This window comes from Schistocerca piceifrons, chromosome 8 (genome assembly GCF_021461385.2).
Source record: "Schistocerca piceifrons isolate TAMUIC-IGC-003096 chromosome 8, iqSchPice1.1, whole genome shotgun sequence".
Classification (NCBI taxonomy): Eukaryota; Metazoa; Arthropoda; class Insecta; order Orthoptera; family Acrididae; genus Schistocerca; species Schistocerca piceifrons.
The window spans coordinates 226,205,649-226,223,435 of record NC_060145.1 but is presented as its reverse complement, the minus strand read 5'-3'; the positions used below and the strand labels follow the sequence as shown (position 1 = coordinate 226,223,435).

General features: G+C 40.3%; 1 protein-coding gene across 1 annotated transcript in view; it reads left to right on the top strand.

Annotated features, from left to right (window-relative positions):
* Positions 1-17,787, top strand: part of LOC124711724 — a 183,778-nt gene that overhangs the window by 62,951 nt on the left and 103,040 nt on the right. The window lies entirely within an intron of this gene.

Here is a 17,787-nt window from a genome sequence, read left to right as displayed (position 1 = left end):
CCGATACCTTTCGTGGAAGATCTGAAGTACCCACACACATCCTGCACACTCTCCATGCCTATGTTTATCAGGCGAATACAACATTCACTACTGAAGGTTCCTGGCGACTTAGCCGAAGATTTCAATCAGTGCATTCATTCTGGGATTAATACATTCATGCTGGGACTCTATTTACAAATTTTAACATCTCGCTTGCCAGACTCAGACCTGTGGTGTTGCTGTCACCTGTGGGAGCTACACGGCTTGGCCCAAAGGTGAGTAAATAGTGTTTATTATGGCGGTGTATGTGGACTAATAAAATCACCTTGGTTCTTTGAACGTTAGTAGTGCTTGACAATCTAAACTCACACACATACACACACACACACACACACACACACACATATATATATATATATATATATATATATATATATATATATATATATACTACACGAATATGTAATAAAAATGGGGGTTCCTATTTAAAAAAACGCAGTTGATATCGTTTGACCTATGGCAGCGCCACCTAGCGGGCCAACCATAGCGCCATCTCGTTTCCCACTTCTGGCTCGACGAGTTTCGTTCTTCGTAGATTTAAGGACCACCATATATATATGTATGTATGTATGTGTGTGTGTGTGTGTGTGTGTGTGTGTGTGTGTGTGTGTGTGTCTGTATAATGTATTGTGCTGGTGCTCTGTGTACACACTTGAGAATGTACATAAAGTTTGTCCCCTGCTCTTAGCCAGAAAATTCTTTAGTTTTTAGTGTGACGTATTTCCCATGCTAATTCTGCATTTTATCAGCATTAGTTATAGTTTTCTTCGAATGACATTTTAAAGAACTGTTCCATTTCTAACGTGGGCATTTGTCTTTGAAAGTAGCCACTAACATTTTTCAGAGGGCGATATGTAAATTCGCTTGATAAATTGATATCTAGGAAGTTCACTTGCAGGCCTCTGTTAATGCATTCGTAGATTTGAGTTTGGAATGTGTAGTACGAGAGGACTCATTGTCCTCTCCTTATTTTCACTTCACAATGATGACACCGAACACAACCTTTACGTGAAAATACTTTATTCCGTATTGTCTTACAAGTGCACAAGGAGGTATTCAGTAATTCATTAGAAGTTTCTCAAAAGCTGTGGCCGTTGACTGGTCGGGACACGCATCTGCACGCTGCAGTGTCTCCAGGCTACTTGAGGCATCCGCTCTCAACGGATGTTCGCCAGTATCTGAGTGAACAAAGGACCAGCAAGTCTACTTCTGGATAAAGTTTCAATACATCGCTACAGGTGGCAGCCAACACTGGACCGACTGACCTGACCAGTTTGCAAAATGTCGCTAGATGGTACTAGGACGTGGCTGGTAAGTTGCAAAACTAAACATAGTCGTTCAGTTTTACTGCTCTGAAATAGCAGATATGTGTTAGCCAAGACAGTGGCTTTTTTCATTTCGCAGTTTGTTTGTTTACATTCGCTAGATAATGCAGTGGAGGTTTCCAAGAACTGAAAGCTTTCTAGCTCGCTGTACGACATATCAGTCCTGTCAAGAGGGATTGGCCACCATAAAAATGTTGAGCCCTGGGAGAGGCGCGGCCTAAGGTGGGCAGATAGGTATTCATGGCCACTCTAACGACCCTACCCCTCCCTCTCCCCCCGCCGGTAGCCCAGGAGCGACACACGAAGCACTTTTTTTGTCGTAAGAACCATAGAATTCTCTGCAGAAGCCATTTAGTCATGTAAGAAATCTTTAGCCGGGTGTGGTTTCCCTCATGCCATGTAAATTTTCATTACAACGCCTCATTATAACGTTCGGTTTAAACATAGAGTATGTAGATTTCTGGCTCGGTCATGCAGTTAATTTCTGGCGTGCCCACACTTTTCCGCTCTTTCTACGTGCAGAACATTGTACAGGCCCTTTTGAGAATTGTACCTTGTAGTAGGAGAGTTCTTCTGCCTTCCTCAACACCTAAGAGCTATATTGGATCAAAAAAGAAAAAAAAAATCTACAAGAATAGGAGATCGTTTAACACCTTCATTTGTCTTTTTCTGGTCGGCATTTTCAATTTTCGTCACCATTGTCCAACGAGTTTCTTCTCTGGCGAAATGCAGCGAAGTTCCAAAGATAAGCACAAGGAGATCACCTGTAGATTTCTACAGAGTAGTCACTTCACTTCAGTTTTCTGCACAGTTGGAGCTTCAGGCTGGGACAGGAGAGGCAACTGATGATCTGAACCTTGCTGCCGTTGGAAGGATTTCTGTATTTGATCCTTAAGTACAAATGGACTGCTGAATGGGACACTCGAGTTGCTAGTGCCGTCTTCCGATTTATTCGCGCTTTGACCGCCTGGTAAGACGAATCTCCGTTGCCCGCTTGGTCGCCTTTCAGAAGCGAAGTTCATTCAGTCCCTTCAGCGGACGAGTGCGAGTTTTATGGTCACGAATCAAGCTTGTTGCCCTCGCTGCGCGTTTTGGCAAACTTATGGTGTTCGTTCCTAAGTTTCTGTGTGCTTCCTACATTTAACTATTCATCTCACGAAGTCACTGGTCGTATCGGCAAATTATTAACGTCACTGTGTTTCATCCTCCCCACCCATATGTACCAAAATTATACTTCTGAGCTATAATCTCTCGTCCGATTGTCAATAGTTTCTTTTAATACACTGAGATGGCGAAGATCATAGGCTAGTTATATGTACGTATACAAATGGCAGTACTATCGCGCACACATGAAATAAAAGGGCACTACGTTGGCAGAGCTTTCATTTGTATTCGGGCGATTCATTTGAATAGCTTTCCGACGTTATGATGGTCGCACAACTAGAGTTAACACACTTTCAACGCGCAACAGTGGTAGGAGCTAGACACATGGGATTTTCCGTTTCGGAAATCGTTCTGGAATTCAATATTCCGTGATGCACGGTGTCAAAAATTGGCCAAAAGGGCATCTTGTGACTAATGCCTTTTTGGCACTTATATTGTTTTATAAATGAAATATAAGTGCTACCAGTCTTTCACGATAATTTCATACATTTAATTTGTATCATACGTTTTTAGTCATAATTCTTTGACCACGTTTTAGACCATTCTTGGATGTAACTTCTGAGGAAGACACTCCTAGCAGTGTCGAAACCCGGTTAATTTGTTAAAAATTAGTGACCGAGGGCTGTTTTCTTTCAATTGTATTTTAACACTTTGGTCTTTATAATCGACATATCTTCGTCCACTGGCGTCAAAGTTATAACAATGTGAGATAATTCTCAAAAGAGTGGACAAGATATTAGAAATATTTTCTATTCTTTCGACTACGCTATACCAGAAACTGCTTCTGTCACGAAAGAGGAGGCCTTAAATGGTATGGAGTCATGAATTGCTCAAAATGAAAAAATACTGGTACGGAAGTTACTCCACTTTTTCATATTAAGGACGTGACAATTATAAATTCATGTATTGCATGTGTGTTGCTATCTGCTTTGGCAATCTTCCTCCCCCTCATCCCATCCCTTGAAATATGTCATGTAACCATATTTTGGATGTACGAACTCCTAGTAGTGGGAATTAGCATCTCGCGGTTTGTAAATTATCCAAGATAGTCGTAACTACTCACTTGTCCTGTGTGAATATGGCAAAGGTATTGATTCTATGAGTGAAAACACATCAATTTACACGTAAGAAACTAGTCTACGCTAATGTGTTTACGTAGGCTTTCCCAACGTAATAAGTCTTGAAAGTCTCTTCGGGTTTGCAGCCCGATCCTAGAATCATCTTGACTCGATATTTCGGCGATCCAACTGGTCGCCATCTTAAGGAAAATGCGGCTTCTGCTGATGAGTCTCGCTGAGAACTGATGCCCGACGGCAAAACGACGTGCTATATAGGCCAGCGTTCAGTACACGGCGCATGCGAGGCCCATCACGACTGCTGCCCTCCAAGACTAGGGGCGGCGACACCTCCCTGTCTTGGAGGGCAGCAACCGTGATGCAGTCGCGTGTCTGTCTGCGTGCATATTCTGACTCTTACAGCGCCATCTGTTTGTCAGTTTTTTGTAACATGTTTTTTTGTCCACTGACCATTCCCCGCGCGTCAGCAATACGCTGTTAAGATTTGAGGTCGTTCTGAAGAATGATTCTTTTTCTACGTGCGTTTTGAACCTTGAGTGTCATTGTCTACACCCTGTAAACACTGGTAAGTCAAAGCATTATGACCGCCACGTTGAATGACGCCCAGTGGCGTTGTGGGCATTTGACGCGGTAACAACAGTATGTAAGTGGAGCAGATTCGTATGTGGGCCCACCCTATAGAATATATGGGCTGCAAAAGGGAAAATCAGTTGAGATAATCGATTTTCATAAAGGGCATATTACACTAGCCGCACGGTACTAGGTGACTGAAAACTAATATATGATATTACTTCTACTTTCTATTCTAATTCTAAATCTGTTTTCTGTTTTTTCCTCTAACGTACAGTTTTGGCGCATTCTGCTTCAATGTAAGTTGCTGTGGTAGGTAATGCATATTGTTGGAGAGACATTTTGTCAATTCTCACTGTATATCTTTCGGTTGCTACAGCTGTTGATGCTAGTTGTTATTGTGTGAAGTTGAAAGTGCTTTTATCTCACAGGTTTGCGTTACCAGTGATATAATTTGATTAGTCTGTGTATTTAAGACACTATTAATAAAACAGTTCGCCTACTGTTTGTAGTTTCTACAATGTCTACATTCAAGTGCGTGAACGACCCAAATGTTTTCTGTTGCGTTTGTGGAAATTATACAATGCCTAAGCAGAGAGTGGCTAAAACAGGCTTTGTGAAAAAAGCTTTCCATGCTCATTTTAAAATGGAACGTGGTGACCAGAACTAGAATTAAGCATTATGACGTTCTTGGAAAATGAACAGCTCCTCTATTAAAATAGACTCTGATTCCGCAAACAGAGGTCCTGCGAAACTAAGGTCGCTCTGTTCCTCCATGAGATACACAGCGCAGTGGACAACGGCGCTCAGGCTGATGTCGTGTTCCTTGATTTCAGTAAGACTTTTGACACCGTCCCACAATGCCGTTTAATGAAATTATACGCGCTTACTGAGTATCGGAGCAGACCTGCGATTGGATTCAAGACTTTCGTAGCAAATAGACCTCAACACGTTGCTCTTAACGTAACAGATGTTTAGGTAATATTCGGAGTACCACAGGAAAGTGTGACAGGGCCGTTGGTGTTCACAATATACCGGGTGATCAAAAAGTGAGTATAAATTTGAAAACCGAATAAATAACGGAATAATGTAGATAGAGTGGTAAAAATTGACACACATTCTTGGAATGACATGGGGTTTTATTAGAACCAAAAAAATACAAAAGTTCTAAAAATGTCCGATAGATGGCGCTTCATCTGATCAGAACAGCAATAATTAACATAACAAAGTAAGACATAGCAAAGATGATGTTCTTCACAGAAAATGCTCAATATGTCCACCATCATTCCTCAACAATAGCTGTAGTCGAGGAATAATGTTGTGAACAGCACAGTAAAGCATGTCCGGATTTATGGTGAGGCATTTGCGTCGGATGTTGTCTTTCAGCATCCATAGCTATGTTGTTCGATCACGATACACTTGCGACTTCAAGTAACCCCAAAGCCAATAATCGCACGGACTGAGGTCTGCGGGCCTGGAAGGGCAAGCATGTCGAAAGTGTCGGCTGAGCACACGATCATCACTAAACGACGCGCGCAAGAGATCTTTCACACGTCTAGCAATGGGGTGGAACTCCATCCTGCATAAACATCGTACTTTCCAGCACGTGTTTATCAGCCAGGCTGGGGATGATGCGATTCTGTAACATATCGGCGTACCTCCTACTCATCACGGTAGCAGTAACAAAACCAGAATAACGCATTTCCTCGAAGAAGAAAGCCCCAAAAACGGTAGATGTGGTAAATCCAACCAATACCGTGACGTTCTCGTCGTGCAATGGAGTTTCCACGACAGTTCTAGGATTTTCGGAAGCCCAAATTCTGTAGTTGTGGGTGCTGACAGATCCTCGGAGCGTGAAATGAGCTTCGTCGGTCCACGACACGTTACTCAACCAATTGTCATCTTCCGCCATCTTTTGAAACGCCCACACCGCAAATGCCCTCGCCACTAAATCGCCAGGTAACTCTTCATGATACCGATGGATTTTGTACGGATAGCAACGGAGGGTACGCCTAAATGCCAACCAAACAGTGTATGGAATTCCGGTGCGTTGTGCGACTGCACGAGCGCTGACTTCCCCGTGCATGGACGAACCCGCTACAGTCTCCATTTCCTCCTGAACTGTCTCAGTACCATTACGTCTTGTGCTCGGTCGGGCTACTACGGGGTCTATCGTCTAAACCACCCTTTGCTTCGAACTTCGAAATCATTCTCGCTACAGCTGCATTTCTCAACGGACCTTTACCCGTTCGAGTCCCCTTCCTATGGCGATAGGATCGTAACGCGGAACTAGCACACAACATGCTGCGACTGCTGGCGCATCTGATTCTCTCTCTCATTACAGCTCCTTTTATACACGATTGTCATGCGCAGTTTTGCTATCCAGCGCCGTCTGTCGGATATTTTGTGAACTTTTCTTTCTTTTTTGTCTCTAATAAAACCCCATCATGTCATTCCAAGCACCTCTCTACCTACGTTATTCCGTGGTTTATTAAGGTCTCAAATTTATACTGACTTTTTGACCACCCAGTATCGCCTTAATGATTCATACTTCTGTTTAGTTAAAGCTCAGGGAAGCCGCTACGAAACTAACAAACACATTGTGTATCCAAGCCTTTTTTTCAGCCATTAGGCCAGTTGCACATGGAGAAGAACTGATTGCTCCCCTTCTTCCAGCTGTTTCAGAGGTAATGGCAGAAGACGATGACGAAAATGAAGCTGATGCATTTACCGAAGATTATAGTGATGCCTGCCAGCCTGAATACGACTTTACTGCACAATTATTCTCTCAGAGTAAACTTAATGTTCTAGTAGGAGATTTAAATTTGCATTAGGAATCTGCTGAACTACGTGGCTCCCGGTTAAAAACTAAGAAACTTCCGGAACCAGCAACACATTACTCATGGTACAGACAGAGAGAGAAACAACTAGTGGCTTTATTCTCACACAGCGATTGCTTAGTTTACTGCAGTAACGTGAAACATTTAATGCACTTCTATGGCAATGAACAAGATCCTGCCTATTGGGGACTTTTTCTAGGCTCACCAACGAAAACCCTGATGGCGTGGTACTGCATTATGGGAATGTATATGGGCCCATTCCTGTGGCCCATTCAGTTCAACTGAAAGAGGCGTATGAGAACATAAAGATACTGTTTTCAAGTATCCATTAAGAGAAACACAAATGGCTAATCTGTGATGTCTTCAAAATTATCTGAATAGTATTAGAGTTTACAAAAATGCTTTGCTATGTACACGAATGGTAGATACGGGGGAGGAAAACATACAGGAGTGCGAGAGTTCGTCCATAACGGAGAAATTTTGTGCCTGGAACTAGTAATATTTTGCATGGCCCGCTTGCAGAGGCGCACAAAGAAATAAAATCTTGCTTCCACCACTACACACATAATTGGGCTTGGTGTAGCAGTTTTTAAAGGCTCTACCACAGGATGGACCCTGCTTTAAACAACTTTCCAGAGAAATTTCTTTTCATCGCAAGAGACAATTTTTGTTGATCCTCAGATAAAGGATGAAAATTTTGGCAAGACAATGAAAAGGAAAAGATAAAAAAAAAAACGAATGGTCCGCATTCCGATCAGTTACTGCAAATGTTCTCTGAATAACAAACATCCTAAGTGCTAGGCACTTGCTGACAACATGTAGCAAACTTTCGAGAAGATGGGATGTAATATGAGTTTGAAATTCCACTTTTCTACACTCACTTACCGACTACTTTCCAGAAATGTTGGAACTTTGTAGTGATGCGCAGGATAAACCTTTCCACTAAGACATTAAGGAGATGGCGAGTGGGTACCAGGGGAACTGGAAAGCAACTATTATGGCCGAGTACTGTTCGATGTTGAAGAGGGAGAGTCATGATGTACAAGGATCTTCAAGGAAGTCAAAGAAGAGAACGTTAAAAAATTGATAAAACACTTCACTTCATGATTTTAGTCAAGGCAGTCGCGAAATAAATTAGGGGATACTGTAGAATATTCCTTAAATGTATTTTATTTTTTAAATGTGTTTTGATTAAAAGCTCACCTTGTGTGAAATGGTGTTTGAAGATATTTGTCGGGTCCAAAAGTATTATGACCTTTGCACATAAACCATGTCATCTCGATCCTGTGTATTATATAAACTTTCTGATATAGTTTCCGAAATTAGAATAATTATACACAAATTCAAAACTGCCTGCTGTTTTTTCCTGAAGCATACCCAGTTGCACAAATTTTCAACGACCACATAATTATATTGTTTACTCAGACCTGTGATGCTTTGTTATTAGACATCAGGTATGCTAGAAATAGCAATGTTGGTAAAATTTTTTCGTATGTAACGTTTGGTTTTTCACATAGTAAACATTTAAATCCATTCTTAATTAGCTTTGCAATTGTACGAAGCCTATATAAATACAAATCTTCGTGTTAAACATCTTGCTGGCACTGAAAGTGTGAGTATTTTTTGCTTTTCTCTGCATTTGTAAATGTGAACTTATTTCGTTCAGTTTCTCCTCATTTCACAGCAGACAAGAAAATATTGCAGTGAATCTTTGCTGATTGACAACTTTCTTCTAGTAAAGAGGAGTATAGTGGCTTTTCTGTGATCTGACAGGAGCATTTATCAGCTGGTATGTTATAAGTCATTTTAATAGTAAGAACGACTTAACAGACTTTTTCTAGTGTAACAGACGTTAGACGTTACGTTTGATAATTACAGTTAATACAGTCTCATAACCCATTATGCTCACAACATATCCATCTGACGCACATCTGCTAGCGATTAGTGTTCCTTGGTTCGCATTTATCGAATAATGCAATATTTTTGTCATCAGCTACCTCAAAAGTTAAACATTTCAGAAGAGCAGAATGCATAATAATATACTAAAACAAGCAAAACATTTTATTACAGCTGTAAGAGAACCGCACTAGCTAGACATAAACTACATTACCATACCGGTGTGGAGTAGTATTCTGTGGGCGGCTGGCACTATGATGATATGTGTTGCTTGAAGTGCAGTGGTATGGTAATTTTTTATCAGGATGAAAAGCGGGGCTTGTCATAAATACTGTTCTGGATTACGAGATATAATTAGGTCATGGAAATGCCAATCAAACACGCAAAGTCCACATCAACATTGCAACAGTGTACGTAAGTTCGACGATCTTTTGTAAAGTACTTCTCCTCGATGACAGTCTTTCGTTCAAGTTGAGGAATATGAAAACTGAATATTTTATGGAGAGTTACAATCTTTCTTCCTAAATTTACATTGGTTGCTATTTAAAGTCTGGCACCATAATATAATGTTGCTTCACAAACATCGTTTTCATCAATTGCAGTAGACTAATTGATTTATTATTTTCATAGTTGTGTATGTACTACTTTCATTATTGTTTAGTGCATGATTAGTGATGTAGTGTTGTAAATTGTTATCGTAGCATCACCCTATGCATTCCCTTCTGCAGTGCAATATCTGTATCAACCCTCCAATTATTATTGTTTTACGTCTTTCTAATTGCAAGTTTTCAGTTCATCCACGTAAAAGTAAAAGATTATTACTATAGTTAGTTAAAATTTGGTTGGACCATTCTTGTTTCACCGATTGTGAGGCAATACTGACCTTACGACTTATCTTAGAAGAAAGATTCAGGAAAGGCAAACCTGCGTTTCTAGCATTTGTAGACTTAGAGAAAGCTTTTGACAATGTTGCCTGGAATACTCTCTTTCAGATTCTGAAGGCGGCAGGGTTAAAATACAGGGATCGAAAGGCTATTTACAATTTGTACAGAAACCAGATGGCAATTATAAGAGTCGAGGGACATGAAAGGGAAGCAGTTGTTGGGACGGGAGTAAGACAGGGTTGTAGCCTCTCCCCAATGTTATTCAATCTGTATATTGAGCAAGCAGTAAAGGAAACAAAAGAAAAATTTGGAGTAGGTATTAAAATCCATGGAGAAGAAATAAAAACTTTGATGTTCACCGATGACATTGTAATTCTGTCAGAGACAGCAAAGGACTTGGAAGAGCAGTTGAACGGAATGGATAGCGTCTTGAAAGGAGGATATAAGATAAACATCAACAAAAGCAAAACGAGGATAATGGAATGTAGTCGAATTAAGTCGGGTGATGCTGAGGGAATTAGATTAGGAAATGAGACACTTAAAGTAGTAAAGGAGTTTTGCTATTTGGGGAGCAAAATAACTGACGATGGTCGAAGTAGAGAGGATATAAAATGTAGACTGGCAATGGCAAGGAAAGCGTTTCTGAAGAAGAGAAATTTGTTAACATCGAGTATAGATTTAAGTGTCAGGAAGTCTTTTCTGAAAGTATTTGTATGGAGTGTAGCCATGTATGGAAGTGAAACATGGACGATAAATAGTTTGGACAAGAAGAGAATAGAAGCTTTCGAAATGTGGTGCTACAGAAGAATGCTGAAGATTAGATGGGTAGATCACATAACTAATGAGGAAGTACTGAATATGATTGGGCCGAAGAAAAGTTTGTGGCACAACTTGACCATAAGTGGGTTGGTAGGACATGTTCTGAGGCATCAAGGGATCACCAATTTAGTATTGGAGGGCAGTGTGGAGGGTAAAAATCGTAGAGGGAGACCAAGACATGAATACATTAAGCAGATTCAGAAGGATGTAGGTTGCAGTAGGTACTGGGAGATGAAGAAGCTTGCACAGGATGGAGTAGCATGGAGAGCTGCATCAAACCAGTTTCAGGACTGAAGACCACTACAACAACAACATGTCACTTGAATGATGAAAAATGTTTTGTAATATTCAATACTTGCTATATGTTTGGTAACTGGCCAATGAATGCCACTGTTTCCTACATTTTAAATTTGTATTATGTCACTTACATGCTATTGTATATGAATACCAGTAGCTTGATGCTACACTCATTAGCTCCTGTTTTGAACGATGACTTCTGATGGTTTGTAACTGGCCAATGGGTGTCAAAGATTACTATAACTAGATGAATTATGTAAATGGTATGCCATTAATTAACTCTTATTTTGAATGATCACTTTTGAATAATGCATGAAAATGGTTTGTAACTGGCCACTGAGTGCCAATGTTTACTATAATCAGATGACGTATGTACATTATTCAGTAATACTTCACACATAGCACAGAAATGTTCAGTAACTAGGCGATGATTGCCACCAATTACTCCAATCGGTTGATAGACTAGTGTAATTCTCAATTAAGACTTGCATAAGACTTAATGTCCTTCACCTTCTGACCTAATTAGCAGAAATTACTGCAAAATCCGTTTGTCCTGTCCATCCTCATGATCATGGAGCACTATACTTGGTTTTTGCACTAATTCTACGTTGGTGAAAGAGGATGGATTCTGCAAGAGTGTGGTGTTGACACATCATGCTGTCCACCACCTTGAGCGATGGAGATGTTATTATGGTCCCACTATTTGGTTTACCTAATGTACTACCAAAATGATAACATTGAATATTAATACGACATTTCAGTGTCTTGGTTACACTGATTAATACTTCAGGGAAGAGAACTTCAGATTGTCTCACTTGGTGTTGTGCTTATGTAGAAAGATATGGACTTTCAGTGGAGCTACGTGCAACCTACTGTGCTACAACCATGATGCAATCCTTCCATTTCCTATCCTAGATCTTGTAAAATGGTAAAAAAATATATACAGTGTTTGTGCAGTTTATGTCATTTGTTAATATGATTTGTACTCATTGCGTATGCATATTGTCATTGCTTGATATGTTCTGTACTACAGTGCGTGTGCACTTTATGCCATTTGTTAATATGTATTGTATTCATTGCGTATACATTTTGTCATTGCTTGATATGTTCTGTACTCAGTGCATGTGCACTATATTTCATTTCATGTTCTGCACTTATATATATATATATGTAAAAATTCTGTGACTGTCAACTTAGTTAATTAACTAGATTTTAGAAAAATTTGTCGCTCATGGCAAGTCCAATTGAGTCACCATGGCTGCCAAATTTTAGCCCGCCTCCCCCCCCCCCCGCCCCCCCCCCAGAGGAGGGTTATGTAAGGGGTATGCGCTGCGTGCGATATGCAAAGTATAAGAGAATCGCTGACCAGAGAGCAGTGTTGACTGAGTACGAACTGTGTAGCTGTAGCAGTAAGTTGTTGCTTGTCTAGTCTAGTCTGCGGATGTCTGCAGTCTGCTCTAGTCGGGAGTCTGGAGCCTGAGTATTATTGTATAAGGGAAAAAGCAGCCTCGCGCATATCTAGTAATGTATCTGAACTGTCATTCAAATGTTTTAAAAAAATGACCTAATAATAATTTTTGTAATATAAAGTAATTTTTTTAAAATCATTCATTTCAATTTAAAGAATTTACTAATTTCTCCTATCCATGATCATTCCGATTGTTGCAAAAGAAAAATTAGTTGCTTCCTTTCACAAATCACAAATGTATAGGCCAGCATTGCACGTAGCTGTGCCGGAAAAATGTTAAGTAAGAGCAGATTTATTCGCCGTTTTTATTGAGGTAAGAATTTTTGCTTTTTTTATTCAGAATGATCTTACAGGGCCATGACGCAGCACTGCTGTCGTCCTAAAATTTATTTTTTTATTTCGGGGTTTAGGAATTTTTCTGTTTCGCACTTACATTAAATGAGAAAAGAATTTTGTGGGAACATTAAATGGAAATAAATTTTGTGTGGGGGTTAAACGTGAATGATTTTCTGTAGAGAGGTTACACTAAATTCGAATCACATTCACTATTCATATTTAATTTATTTAATAATTTCGTGTGGGGACGTTACAATGGTGACAAGTGTTACCCATGTGTTGTGGTTATAGCAGGTTGTCAAATGATAAACAGTAATCACCTGCTTCCGAAGGTGTTATCATTTACAAATACTCTGGTTCCCCCCGCCGTTGTCGCGTCTCCCGGTACAAACCCATGGGTGTCTGCCAAGAAGTTCCGTCCACCAACACAGTACCTAAATCATCAACACCAACAACAGAAAGCACTGAACCCAGTGACACAACTAAGTCAGCTGTGGAGACAAGAGAAGAAACTACAGCTGCTGACTCAGCAACAGATGTTTCAGTCACAACTGCTGAAACTGATTCTTCCACATTGGAGGAGACAAACGTGTCAACCTCAACTGCCTCAACTGCAGCAGGCGATTGAAGGAAACGTAATGCTATCGCACTGGGTAAGAGAAGCCAGCACCACGAATTACGCCATGGCTTTATGCGTCATTGTAAACACGCAAAACGTGGGGGCAGGGAGAACATGTAAAAAATGGAAAACATGCCTTTTTCACAGGCAACAGAACTCAGTGTTTCACAATCGGTGAAACAAGAATGGTCCAACCAAATTTTAACTAACTATAGTAATAATCTTTTACTTTTACGTGGATGAACTGAAAACTTGCAATTAGAAAGACGTAAAACAATAATAATTGGAGGGTTGATACAGATATTGCACTGCAGAAGGGAATGCATAGGGTGATGCTACGATAACAATTTACAACACTACATCACTAATCATGCACTAAACAATAATGAAAGTAGTACATACACAACTATGAAAATAATAAATCAATTAGTCTACTGCAATTGATGAAAACGATGTTTGTGAAGCAACATTATATTATGGTGCCAGACTTTAAATAGCAACCAATGTAAATTTAGGAAGAAAGATTGTAACTCTCCATAAAATATTCAGTTTTCATATTCCTCAACTTGAACGAAAGACTGTCATCGAGGAGAAGTACTTTACAAAAGATCGTCGAACTTACGTACACTGTTGCAATGTTGATGTGGACTTTGCGTGTTTGATTGGCATTTCCATGACCTAATTATATCTCGTAATCCAGAACAGTATTTATGACAAGCCCCGCTTTTCATCCTGATAAAAAATTACCATACCACTGCACTTCAAGCAACACATATCTTCATAGTGCCAGCCGCCCACAGAATACTACTCCACACCGGTATGGTAATGTAGTTTATGTCTAGCTAGTGCGGTTCTCTTACAGCTGTAATAAAATGTTTTGCTTGTTTTAGTATATTATTATGCATTCTGCTCTTCTGAAATGTTTAACTTTTGAGGTAGCTGATGACAAAAATATTGCATTATTCGATAAATGCGAACCAAGGAACACTAATCGCTAGCAGATGTGCGTCAGATGGATATGTTGTGAGCATAATGGGTTATGAGACTGTATTAACTGTAATTATCAAACGTAACGTCTAACGTCTGTTACACTAGAAAAAGTCTGTTAAGTCGTTCTTACTATTAAAATGACTTATAACATACCAGCTGATAAATGCTCCTGTCAGATCACAGAAAAGCCACTATACTCCTCTTTACTAGAAGAAAGTTGTCAATCAGCAAAGATTCACTGCAATATTTTCTTGTCTGCTGTGAAATGAGGAGAAACTGAACGAAATAAGTTCACATTTACAAATGCAGAGAAAAGCAAAAAATACTCACACTTTCAGTGCCAGCAAGATGTTTAACACGAAGATTTGTATTTATATAGGCTTCGTACAATTGCAAAGCTAATTAAGAATGGATTTAAATGTTTACTATGTGAAAAACCAAACGTTACATACGAAAAAATTTTACCAACATTGCTATTTCTAGCATACCTGATGTCTAATAACAAAGCATCACAGGTCTGAGTAAACAATATAATTATGTGGTCGTTGAAAATTTGTGCAACTGGGTATGCTTCAGGAAAAAACAGCAGGCAGTTTTGAATTTGTGTATAATTATTCTAATTTCGGAAACTATATCAGAAAGTTTATATAATACACAGGATCGAGATGACATGGTTTATGTGCAAAGGTCATAATACTTTTGGACCCGACAAATATCTTCAAACACCATTTCACACAAGGTGAGCTTTTAATCAAAACACATTTAAAAAATAAAATACATTTAAGGAATATTCTACAGTATCCCCTAATTTATTTCGCGACTGCCTTGACTAAAATCATGAAGTGAAGTGTTTTATCAATTTTTTAACGTTCTCTTCTTTGACTTCCTTGAAGATCCTTGTACATCATGACTCTCCCTCTTCAACATCGAACAGTACTCGACCATAATAGTTGCTTTCCAGTTCCCCTGGTACCCACTCGCCATCTCCTTAATGTCTTAGTGGAAAGGTTTATCTTGCGCATCACTACAAAGTTCCAACATTTCTGGAAAGTAGTCGGTAAGTGAGTGTAGAAAAGTGGAATTTCAAACTCATATTACATCCCATCTTCTCGAAAGTTTGCTACATGTTGTCAGCAAGTGCCTAGCACTTAGGATGTTTGTTATTCAGAGAACATTTGCAGTAACTGATCGGAATGCGGACCATTCGTTTTTTTTTTATCTTTTCCTTTTCATTGTCTTGCCAAAATTTTCATCCTTTATCTGAGGATCAACAAAAATTGTCTCTTGCGATGAAAAGAAATTTCTCTGGAAAGTTGTTTAAAGCAGGGTCCATCCTGTGGTAGAGCCTTTAAAAACTGCTACACCAAGCCCAATTATGTGTGTAGTGGTGGAAGCAAGATTTTATTTCTTTGTGCGCCTCTGCAAGCGGGCCATGCAAAATATTACTAGTTCCAGGCACAAAATTTCTCCGTTATGGACGAACTCTCGCACTCCTGTATGTTTTCCTCCCCCGTATCTACCATTCGTGTACATAGCAAAGCATTTTTGTAAACTCTAATACTATTCAGATAATTTTGAAGACATCACAGATTAGCCATTTGTGTTTCTCTTAATGGATACTTGAAAACAGTATCTTTATGTTCTCATACGCCTCTTTCAGTTGAACTGAATGGGCCACAGGAATGGGCCCATATACATTCCCATAATGCAGTACCACGCCATCAGGGTTTTCGTTGGTGAGCCTAGAAAAAGTCCCCAATAGGCAGGATCTTGTTCATTGCCATAGAAGTGCATTAAATGTTTCACGTTACTGCAGTAAACTAAGCAATCGCTGTGTGAGAATAAAGCCACTAGTTGTTTCTCTCTCTGTCTGTACCATGAGTAATGTGTTGCTGGTTCCGGAAGTTTCTTAGTTTTTAACCGGGAGCCACGTAGTTCAGCAGATTCCTAATGCAAATTTAAATCTCCTACTAGAACATTAAGTTTACTCTGAGAGAATAATTGTGCAGTAAAGTCGTATTCAGGCTGGCAGGCATCACTATAATCTTCGGTAAATGCATCAGCTTCATTTTCGTCATCGTCTTCTGCCATTACCTCTGAAACAGCTGGAAGAAGGGGAGCAATCAGTTCTTCTCCATGTGCAACTGGCCTAATGGCTGAAAAAAAGGCTTGGATACACAATGTGTTTGTTAGTTTCGTAGCGGCTTCCCTGAGCTTTAACTAAACAGAAGTATGAATCATTAAGGCGATACTGGGTGGTCAAAAAGTCAGTATAAATTTGAGACCTTAATAAACCACGGAATAACGTAGGTAGAGAGGTGCTTGGAATGACATGATGGGGTTTTATTAGAGACAAAAAAAAAAGAAAAGTTCACAAAATATCCGACAGACGGCGCTGGATAGCAAAACTGCGCATGACAATCGTGTATAAAAGGAGCTGTAATGAGAGAGAGAATCAGATGCGCCAGCAGTCGCAGCATGTTGTGTGCTAGTTCCGCGTTACGATCCTATCGCCATAGGAAGGGGACTCGAACGGGTAAAGGTCCGTTGAGAAATGCAGCTGTAGCGAGAATGATTTCGAAGTTCGAAGCAAAGGGTGGTTTAGACGATAGACCCCGTAGTAGCCCGACCGAGCACAAGACGTAATGGTACTGAGACAGTTCAGGAGGAAATGGAGACTGTAGCGGGTTCGTCCATGCACGGGGAAGTCAGCGCTCGTGCAGTCGCACAACGCACCGGAATTCCATACACTGTTTGGTTGGCATTTAGGCGTACCCTCCGTTGCTATCCGTACAAAATCCATCGGTATCATGAAGAGTTACCTGGCGATTTAGTGGCGAGGGCATTTGCGGTGTGGGCGTTTCAAAAGATGGCGGAAGATGACAATTGGTTGAGTAACGTGTCGTGGACCGACGAAGCTCATTTCACGCTCCGAGGATCTGTCAGCACCCACAACTACAGAATTTGGGCTTCCGAAAATCCTAGAACTGTCGTGGAAACTCCATTGCACGACGAGAACGTCACGGTATTGGTTGGATTTACCACATCTACCGTTTTTGGGGCTTTCTTCTTCGAGGAAATGCGTTATTCTGGTTTTGTTACTGCTACCGTGATGAGTAGGAGGTACGCCGATATGTTACAGAATCGCATCATCCCCAGCCTGGCTGATAAACACGTGCTGGAAAGTACGATGTTTATGCAGGATGGAGTTCCACCCCATTGCTAGACGTGTGAAAGATCTCTTGCGCGCGTCGTTTAGTGATGATCGTGTGCTCAGCCGACACTTTCGACATGCTTGCCCTTCCAGGCCCGCAGACCTCAGTCCGTGCGATTATTGGCTTTGGGGTTACTTGAAGTCGCAAGTGTATCGTGATCGAACAACATAGCTATGGATGCTGAAAGACAACATCCGACGCAAATGCCTCACCATAAATCCGGACATGCTTTACTGTGCTGTTCACAAC